Raw genomic sequence first — 9,165 nt, 5'->3', positions numbered from 1 at the left:
TGCTTCACACTAATGTTCACCAAGCAATTTGGGGAAAGAAAGAGATCCGGGAACTGTCAACAGCTCACCTCCTGCATAACAGTGCTTGCTCAGATACGGCAGATTGGCAACAGGGTGCCACTCTCCCTACAGCCCTGACGTAGCCTCCAGTGATTTTCATTTGTTTGGACCAGTGAAAGTGCATGCAGGAGGGCAGAAATTTGAAACTGGTGATGAACTCAAATGCAACGTCCTGAACTGGCTACACAGTAAGAATAGACCCTGGTATGCTATTGTCATCAGTAACTCGCCGAGATGTTGGGAAAATATGTTAGGGTAAACAGAGAGTATCTTGAAAAGGGGCAAGAGTTTGGTGATTCTGGCATGTCTTTTTTGTAAAAAGAAAAAAGAAAAACAAATCAAGGTCAACTTTGAATGGCCCTCATAGTTTTCACAGATATTCATTAGGAATGCTGTTTTAGTTACACCCTTGTTTTAATGATGTCCTGCGAAAGCAACTGTACTTATTTAAACTTCTGTGCCTGGTCCCGGGGATGTAAGTGGTTATTATGTGACACGTGTTTGGAGTTATTACTGAGGTAACTGATAGTTTGCATTATATGTATTGCTTATCTATAGAGCCAGATGTTAAGCTACATTGATCTTTCTTACTTACTGCAAAATTAGTGCTTTGAGAGAGCAGTTGATCCACATATGTGACCACTGACACTGTTTGTTGTGTTGAGAGTGAGGATGAAGGATTCTCAGGGGTGCTGGGATGTGGAGAGGGTCCCTGAATTTTACTGGTGGCCCACCATTTACCAGGCTTGGTGTAACTGAAGTGGGTGTAATATTCACCTACTTTTTGAGGACATCTCAGCTTACCTGATCAGAATCCACTCCCTAAACTCTACTTTTGCTGTTACCACCTGATCAAACTGCTTCACTGGAAAACATCCCTAAAATAACACCCTTTCCAGGAAAATAATACAATGGTTCACTGGTTTTGATTCCACTCTAATGTTGTGAAAGAATGGGGAGAGAGGTAATTTTATAGAACATTACCACTCCAGAATCTCATTCTGCCCGAGCTCTTTGGTAGGGCTTATATAAATACACACCGACACAACACCAACTACTATTGAAATGTATCGCTTAAGCCTGAACATAGGCGACACCGAATATGAAGCAGCCCACTGTTTTCCAATGAGAAAAATCAGAAAAAGAAATTTACTTTTGTAATGAGAGAGGAATATCCAGTTCTGAGGGCTATAATCAAAAGGCATTAAGTACTATAAAAAATAGCAAATTCAGAATTTAATATCTCCAATATAATTATAAATATTTTCACAAATATTATTGGAGTTAGCAATTAGAACTCCTTATCATCTTCCTACTTATTTGTAAGGGTCTGAAAATAAGGCCACGCTTCTTTTCTAAGAAGCAGTATTTGAATAAAGAAATATCACCTTAATTGTATATTTGTGCTCATGTAGTACGATGCAGTGTTATGATTCTCCATTGTGTGTTGGTTGAGGTATACCCTTAGTGGCTATTTGTTGTGCTGGTACCCTCTTGAACTGCCCTTCTATTAGTGATAGAGACAAAGTGGCTCAGTCAGTTCTGCTTGCCACAAAATACAAGAATTCAGAGGTAGACTGGCTGAGACATCAGTGGTCAACACATCTTTGGAACAAGACAGAACAGTTCTGTCTTTAAGATTTCTAAACGGTTCCAAAATTTCTAAAAGAATGGGTCATTGACAAAATGTTTCTGAGTGGAATAGTAAATTTGCTCCTGGGTATATAGCCTCCAAAGCCTTCTGCATTCTATAGTGCATGGGTTACAACAGTTAAATTTTCTAACTTTCTTTAAAGTTTATAATGAAAATGAGGCATCTCATATCACAAATTCAATATGGTGTGGGTGTGTATTTGTTTTTGTCCCTTGCTAAAATGCTTTTGAATCAACAGCTTATATTGAACATGGCATGCATATTACAGCACTGGGGCTCACTCCGTGTGTATACTTATAATTTCCAGCCCTCACAGTGTAGTTAACTCTTTTTGTTTCATGGAGGGATTGAGGAAAACCATGAATCACTTCAGTCAGGGTAGCTAGTGTCCAGCCAAGATTCGGATTGTTTACCTCTTGAATACAGGTCAGAAACATTACTACTTGAGCCTATTTCATCACTCAGTCTCTTAGGGACGCTCCATTATCTGTACTGTCTTGTTATTTGGATTCTGAAAGACCTTGCAACTGTTGCATGGCAAATCTCTTAACAGTTTTCTCTGCAAATCTCGAAATTCTTCGTTGCCTATTCTGTTGAAATGCTTCACTGTTATTGCATGTTGTTTGTTGTTTTTCAGGCAAACCTTTATGGCAGTCATCCATTTTATCTGATGATGGAGAAAAGCGGGAAAAGCCATGGTGTGTTTCTGCTCAATAGCAATGCTATGGGTAAGTGAGATATTTTGTTGTAACTCTGCTACATGATTTATTTGATGGAAGTATCATGATAGGGTAACACAAGAAAAGATGAAACTGAAAGAGATTAACGTCTTCAGGGTCAGGTTTTGTTAAATGTTTTGGTTACCATAATGTTACCACATATTTGCAATCATGATTTATTAATTTTTTAATTAGGAGCATGTACTTCATACATAGTTTATCTTTGTACATGAGAAAATTAAGGGTCTCAGTCATTTTACATTTCATAAAATCTTATAACTTTATGGTATAGTTATTATACATATTGTATCATTAGATTCTAAAGGGTTATGACTGGTGTAAGGACTCAACAGAGTAGGTGTCTCCCCCATCACTTAAGGATGGAAACAGATCCAGTTTCTGAAACATTGTGTTCTCTAGTATTTTTAGAATACCAGACGAGGGACAAAGTCCAAGAACCCAGTAATACTGAATATTGTAAGGTATCTTGCCACGATCCTAAATTCTTCTTGAGGCATCTATTTTAAATAAATAATCCAGTTTTACTGGCTATGAATTGTTTGTTAGTACCGTCACTTTTATAGTTTGGTCATAATGAAGCTCACAGTTTTAAGAGGTACAAGGTGTGTCCCAAAAGTCATGAAATATATATATATTTTTTAAATTTTTTGATGATATCGGTACAAAGTGTTAATATTCTTCAAAGTACTGTCCATGAGCATCTACACATTTTTTCCACCGACTCTCCCGTGCCCGGAAAGGCCTCGACGGGAACCTCATTTAAAGCTGTTGTCACGGCCGCTTGGATAGCCTGAATGCTTTCAAAACGGCGTCCTTTGAGTGCAGTCTTGAGATCCTCGGGAACAAAAAGAAGTTGGGCGGAGCTAGGTCGGGGCTGTAGGGTGGCTGCGGCAGCGTTGCCACGTGGTGCTTCGCCAGAAACTCACGGACGAGCAGAGACGTGTGGCTGGGCGCATTGTCATGATGCAGCCGTCAGTTAGCGGTAATGTCTTTTTGCATGCGGATGATCCTTTTCCTTAATCTTTCTAGAACATCCACGTAGTAGGGAGCGTTGACGGTCTGTCCTTGAGGTAAAAACTCTTTGTGTACCACACCCTTGGCGTCGAAAAAGACGATAAGCATTGTTTTCACTTTGGATTTGCTAATGTTCGCCTTCTTCGGTTTCGGGGAAGCCGAGGTGTGCCATTCAGCACTCTGGCGCTTCGTTTCTGAGTCTTACTCAAATGTCCACATTTCATCACCGGTAATAACACAGTCTAAATAATGAGGTTCAATTTCCACACGTTCCTTCAATTCACTCGCGATCAACACTTGATTGGCCTTTTGCTCGTCCATCAACAATTTGAGGACCAGCTTGGCGCACACCTTTCGCACATTCAATTCGTCCATAACGATGCGATGCACAACGGTTTTTGGAATGTTCAGAGTGTCGGCTAACAACCAGACAGTCATTCGACAGTCAGTATTCAACAAATCATGCACATGAGTCACATTTTCATCGGTTTGGCTTGTTGATGGCCGTCCAGAGCGGGGGTCATCTTCCACTCTTTCCTGGCCCTCCTTAAACTTCTTCACCCACCTTGTAACTTGCACATATGATAGAGCAGACTCCCCGTAAGCTTGCTTAAGCAGTTCGTGAGTTTCGGCAGCTTTTTTGTTGAGCTTTGTGCAGTACTTGACCGCCCAACATTGTTCGAAAATATCCGCCATCGCTACGTGGTCACAAAACACAGGTGCACTAAATCAGCGATACTGATGCCTCCGATGCTCGAGCAGACTTACCTTGGGCACGCTGTGAAGCTAAAGGCTTCCCCCCTAACCCAACTGGTTCCAGCGCACTCCGACCAGTAGGAGCACGGGAAAGAAATATATTTCATGACTTTTGGGAAACACCTTGTATAATGTTGCAGAGGTGATCCTCCAGCCAGCACCAGCTGTAACGTTTCGAACACTGGGAGGGCTCCTAGACTTCATTTTCTTGGGTCCTAGTCCACAGAATGTTATCCAGCAATATACGAAGTAATTGGAAGGCCATATATGCCTCCTTACTGGGGCTTGGGATTCCATCTTTGCAGGTATGCCTTCAGGATTGCATCCTTAGCTTGTTAGGATATGTCCTGCATAACTGCATTCAGAAGGATTAGAGCAGTTGGAGGTGAGGTCCATACATTGGTGACGCTGAAGATGGCTGTTGTCTGGAATGAGAAGCTGTGTAGTTTGGTAGATCTATACCAGTGTTTCAGAGGAACATGCTTTGGCCATCTCCTTCTGCCCTGAAGATGGATGCAGTACATTCCTCCGAAACAGTTGTAACGATCTACAAGACTACACAGTATCATATCCCAGAAGGCACTAAGTAATCGGTGAAACAGTTAGACTTTAATGATGTGGATTCCATAGTGATAAGGGTCACTTGGTTTGAGCGTCTTGAAATGTTTGACAGTCTTTGAATCCATAAATGCATGAGAGATGCACTTACATTGCAATTGAGAACTGGGGGAAAACTGTTCTGCTGCTCAGGCGGGACAGACAATTTTCAAATCAACCCAAGCAGTACAGATACTTACAGGTTGAGAGAGTCTGGCGAATCCGGAGGCTTTGCACATTACAGTTTCGGTTCAGTATTGATCCAATAAATTATACAACAGCTATCTTGAAGTGACCTAATGTGTTATATAGTGGCTGACTAGCATTGTCTTATATGGTTTCATTTTCAAGAGTATTATGCTAGTCTGTCCTGATGTTTTCGAAAACTATGTCTTCTGTGAGGTGATTGAGGGATTTTAAAGGATAATATTGAAGTTAAGTACTGATCTCGTCAAATTTCTCTCCATTGAGCGGTCATCTGCTGTCAGAAAACATAAAAATTAAACTGTACAAAACTATAATTTTGCCTGTAGTTTTGTATGGGTGTGTAGCTTGGTCTCTGACATTAAGGAAAGAAAATGAACTGAAAGTATTTGAGACTAGGGTGCTGAGAGAATATGGGGACCAAAGAGGGATGAATGTTGGAGAAAACTGCATTATGAGGAGCTTCATGACTTTTACTCTTTGCCAGGTACAATAAGAATTATCGAGTCAATGAGAATGAGGGGCAGGGTATGTAGAGTGCATGGGGGAGAATAGGAATGCATAGAGGTTTTTGGTGGGAAAGGCAGAAGGAACAGTAATATTGATTTATTTATTTGGAATTTGTTGTGTTGATGGCCACATAGTAATACCACTTCCTGATACACAGCAGGATGCATACAATAAAGACTGAAATGTAGAATTTGTGAGCAGCATAAGATTTCATGTAACTAACTGCAGTTTATGGGAAGGAAAAAAGTTGCCCAATATTTACAGCCTATTATGAAATAATGTAATTGCTGAAGCACAAATGTAAGATGGTATTGTTTTTAAATAGAACTTCATTATTACTTTATGATAAAGTTTTATTATTGTTCAGATTGTGCTCTTCTAGGTTGTAACACTCTATAGTCTTGTAGGCAGATAACGTTTTGGAGGAATGTGTTGCCTCCATATTCATGGTTGAAATGTGTAAATTGAGGAAATATAAGTAGGCAGCAAGGAAAATGATCACTCAGACCCACAGTTCACAATTCCATTTCCCTTCTGTGTTGAAGATCCAGAATAGGGCTGTTTCTCTGTGTACTGTTCCCATCGGTGCATACTGGGCTCTGTTCCCATTTCCTCTTACCTCTTGTTACACGTTTCAACCTTAAAGGTGGTGGCAGCACTTCCTCCAACATGTCAGTGTCTACTAATGAGACGACACAGCTTGACATCCCAGAGTAGCACAATCTGAATTACTCTATATTTACTTCCCTTTGCAAATTTATTTCAGTTTTTTCTATTAAGATGAAACACCATAACATCAGAAGAATCCCATAACTTGGCAATATTGTGTACCATGTTTGAAATCAGTTCTATATTTATACTAATTTCATTTTCTTTATCATTATTTATTGGGGGCTCATGGTAGTATAGTTGGTTGAGGCACTGTGCTACAAGCTGGAAGGTCATGGGTTCAATTCCCAATGAAGTCAATGAATTTTTTAGTTGACCTAACCCTTGCACCCACACTATGGCCCTGTGGTTGACTCAGCCTCTAACAGAAATGAGTACCAGCAATATTCCAGGGTGGTAAAGGGTGTCTGAAGTGTAGGGCTGACAACCTCACTGCCATCTGTGAGCCGATTGTCTAGAGCCTTGATGTCTTACTGGCCCAATGGGCCTCCATGGCCTGTTACAGGGATAGCTTTATCTTTAACTTTTACCATTATTTATCAGTTCAGAGACTTCAGCAGTTGTTCGAACTGTATTTTTAATGTAGGATTTGAGGTTCTCATGAAGAATCTTACCTTCTGGGATATAATGTTGTGAGTCTGTGGAAAGTCATCCAGTGTTTTGGAGGAAAATCTTGCCTCCATCTTTACGGTCGAAGAATAAACCAAGCAAGAAACCACTGTGAAGCAGGTATGAAGCAAACCTTGAAGATGGAGGTGGCATGTTCCTCGGAAACACTGGTTGACATTCAGTGGACTGCATGACTTTATATCCCAGGAGATAGAACTCTGTATTTTTAATGTTGATTATTTAGGAGTAGGGTTTAAAAATGACATGTTAACACATGTGTTCATGTACAAATTTCTGTTTTATCACTTTTAAGTCCTCATTTAATGTTGTGAATATGTTCTTATAAACTATGATGTTATGTGAAACTACATTAAGCAGATTCATTTTACCATAAGAAATATAATAAATAGGTTACGTTCCTCAGCCTTTCTTCACCACATAACATGCATTAAAAGTGTAGACAGTATGAATGCAGATGTAACTACTTGTTTATTCTTGCAGCTGTATACTACAGTAGTATTTATTTAACATTTAGTGTGATGTATTGTATTAACTGATGACCGAAGGTGAAACTAGCAAGTGCTATGTGACAGCCCAATTTCATCAACATTAAACACTTATTTAGGTGAATAACCCTCCTCTTCAACCATATTCTTGAACCCTGGGATGAACAACAATATAATAATAAGTTAACACAACTTTGTGCGGAGCCTTGTGGAAATGGTACCATAGTACAAAACAACATTAACTGAGACAATGCTAAGTGAGGAATTTGTGTATTTATGGGTTTTGAGGTTCTCACAGCAATAACTGTGAGGAGCACTATCTTGTAGGATGTGATATTGTACAGTTTGATGGAAGTTTACTGTTATTTGGGAGGAACATATTGGCTACTTGCTTGTCCTGCTCCTTGACTCTGAAGATGAAGTCCGTATGTTCTTGCGAAATATCAGTGAAATTCTGTTAGACTACGTGGCGTCACATCCAAGAAGACGGTAGTACTCTTTGTATTTATGATGATATGAAACTAAGAACATCTGAAAGCGGCCTCCATAGTCTAGGGGTAACGTTCCCACCTCATGACTCAAGGTACGCGGGTTCAAACCCGGCGGAGGTCATGGAATTTTTAAGGGCAGAAAAATTCAGGGAACAAGTCCTCCAGGAGGGACTTTAAGCTGTGGGTCCCGTGTCATAGATTTACGGCATGTAAAAGAACCTCATGTCTCTAGGAGGCCTCTGAGCAAAATTTGACCAAAAATATTCTGCCCAAAGTAGTTTCCAATGCCTCCGATAGATGGGGGAAGTATTGGTACCACTGCCAGAGGAGGGGGGACCTCTCTGACAGAAAGGGACTAACTATTAGATACCACTGCCAGTAGAATGTTGGAACCTCGCTGGCAGAAAGGGACTGATAGAAAGCACCAGTACCGGTAGGGGATGGAGACTGTAGAAATTAAAAGGGTGATGTACAATAGACTATCAGTCGCGGTGCATGGGGAAACCCACCCCCTCAATACTGAATAACTGAATACAGCTGTATGTCTCTTATCTTTTTCAGATATGGTTACAACAGTTTGAATAACACAAAACAGGTTTGGAGCAGGACTTGAGAAGCAGGGATTCCACTGGTAACTACTTCTGATATGCTTTTTTTTTTTTTATCACCTTATACAATAGTGGGATGAATAATCTGAAAATTACCATGGCAATGATGTGACCATGTTAGGTGAGTCGCTTGTCACTGTGGCATGGCACATCCTCAGAATCGTCTGAGGAATGCTGTGGCACAAAAAGGGCTGTTTTAGCTGATGATGATGGTGATGATGCTGTTGCTGATGATTTGTATCAAATGTACTTGTAATACTTTCCCTTCCTAACATAAATTTAATAAACTTATTTGTTAGATTAAATCAAGAGTATAATCAAATATGTCCAATTTTGTGTTAATAAATAATTACGAATCCCAGTATATTTCAGCGGTAAATGGGTGTCTTTAGGGGCAACCAGTGTCAAAAAAACCTCACTCAATCAATCAGATCACCATATACATACCACTACAGAGATGCCACAAAACACAATCACATAAGAGATTTATGTGATTCAACTTCTTGTGACACAACCCTATCACACCAGGCAAGATAAAAAAAATGATTGCAGAACCTTGGTTCCCAGTATCAACATTGAAAACGTCGGTTGATTTCTTCTAATTCATGAGCATCTTCGGGCACATTATCCACATTTAAAAATGTCAGATAGTGTTGTAGTGTTTTTACAAGGGAGAGTCTGTATCAAATGTTCTAACCATTTTTTACTAGGCAATGAAAGTCGGAATAGCAGTGAGCAAGCAGAAGT

The 9,165-nt window shown here is 40.0% G+C and overlaps 1 long non-coding RNA gene across 1 annotated transcript; it reads left to right on the top strand.

Annotated features, from left to right (window-relative positions):
- The first annotated feature begins 1,808 nt into the window (after nucleotides 1-1,808).
- Nucleotides 1,809-8,453, top strand: LOC111861537. Its single transcript, XR_002842256.2, has 3 exons — nucleotides 1,809-2,442; nucleotides 4,365-4,529; nucleotides 8,372-8,453. It is a non-coding gene; the product is annotated as an uncharacterized LOC111861537 (long non-coding RNA).
- Nucleotides 8,454-9,165: the final 712 nt, after the last annotated feature.

The sequence above is a fragment of the Cryptotermes secundus genome, unplaced genomic scaffold (assembly GCF_002891405.2).
Source record: "Cryptotermes secundus unplaced genomic scaffold, Csec_1.0 scaffold6169, whole genome shotgun sequence".
NCBI lineage: Eukaryota > Metazoa > Arthropoda > Insecta > Blattodea > Kalotermitidae > Cryptotermes > Cryptotermes secundus.
Note: the sequence above shows the minus strand (reverse complement) of the source record. Positions and strands in the feature narration are given on the sequence as shown.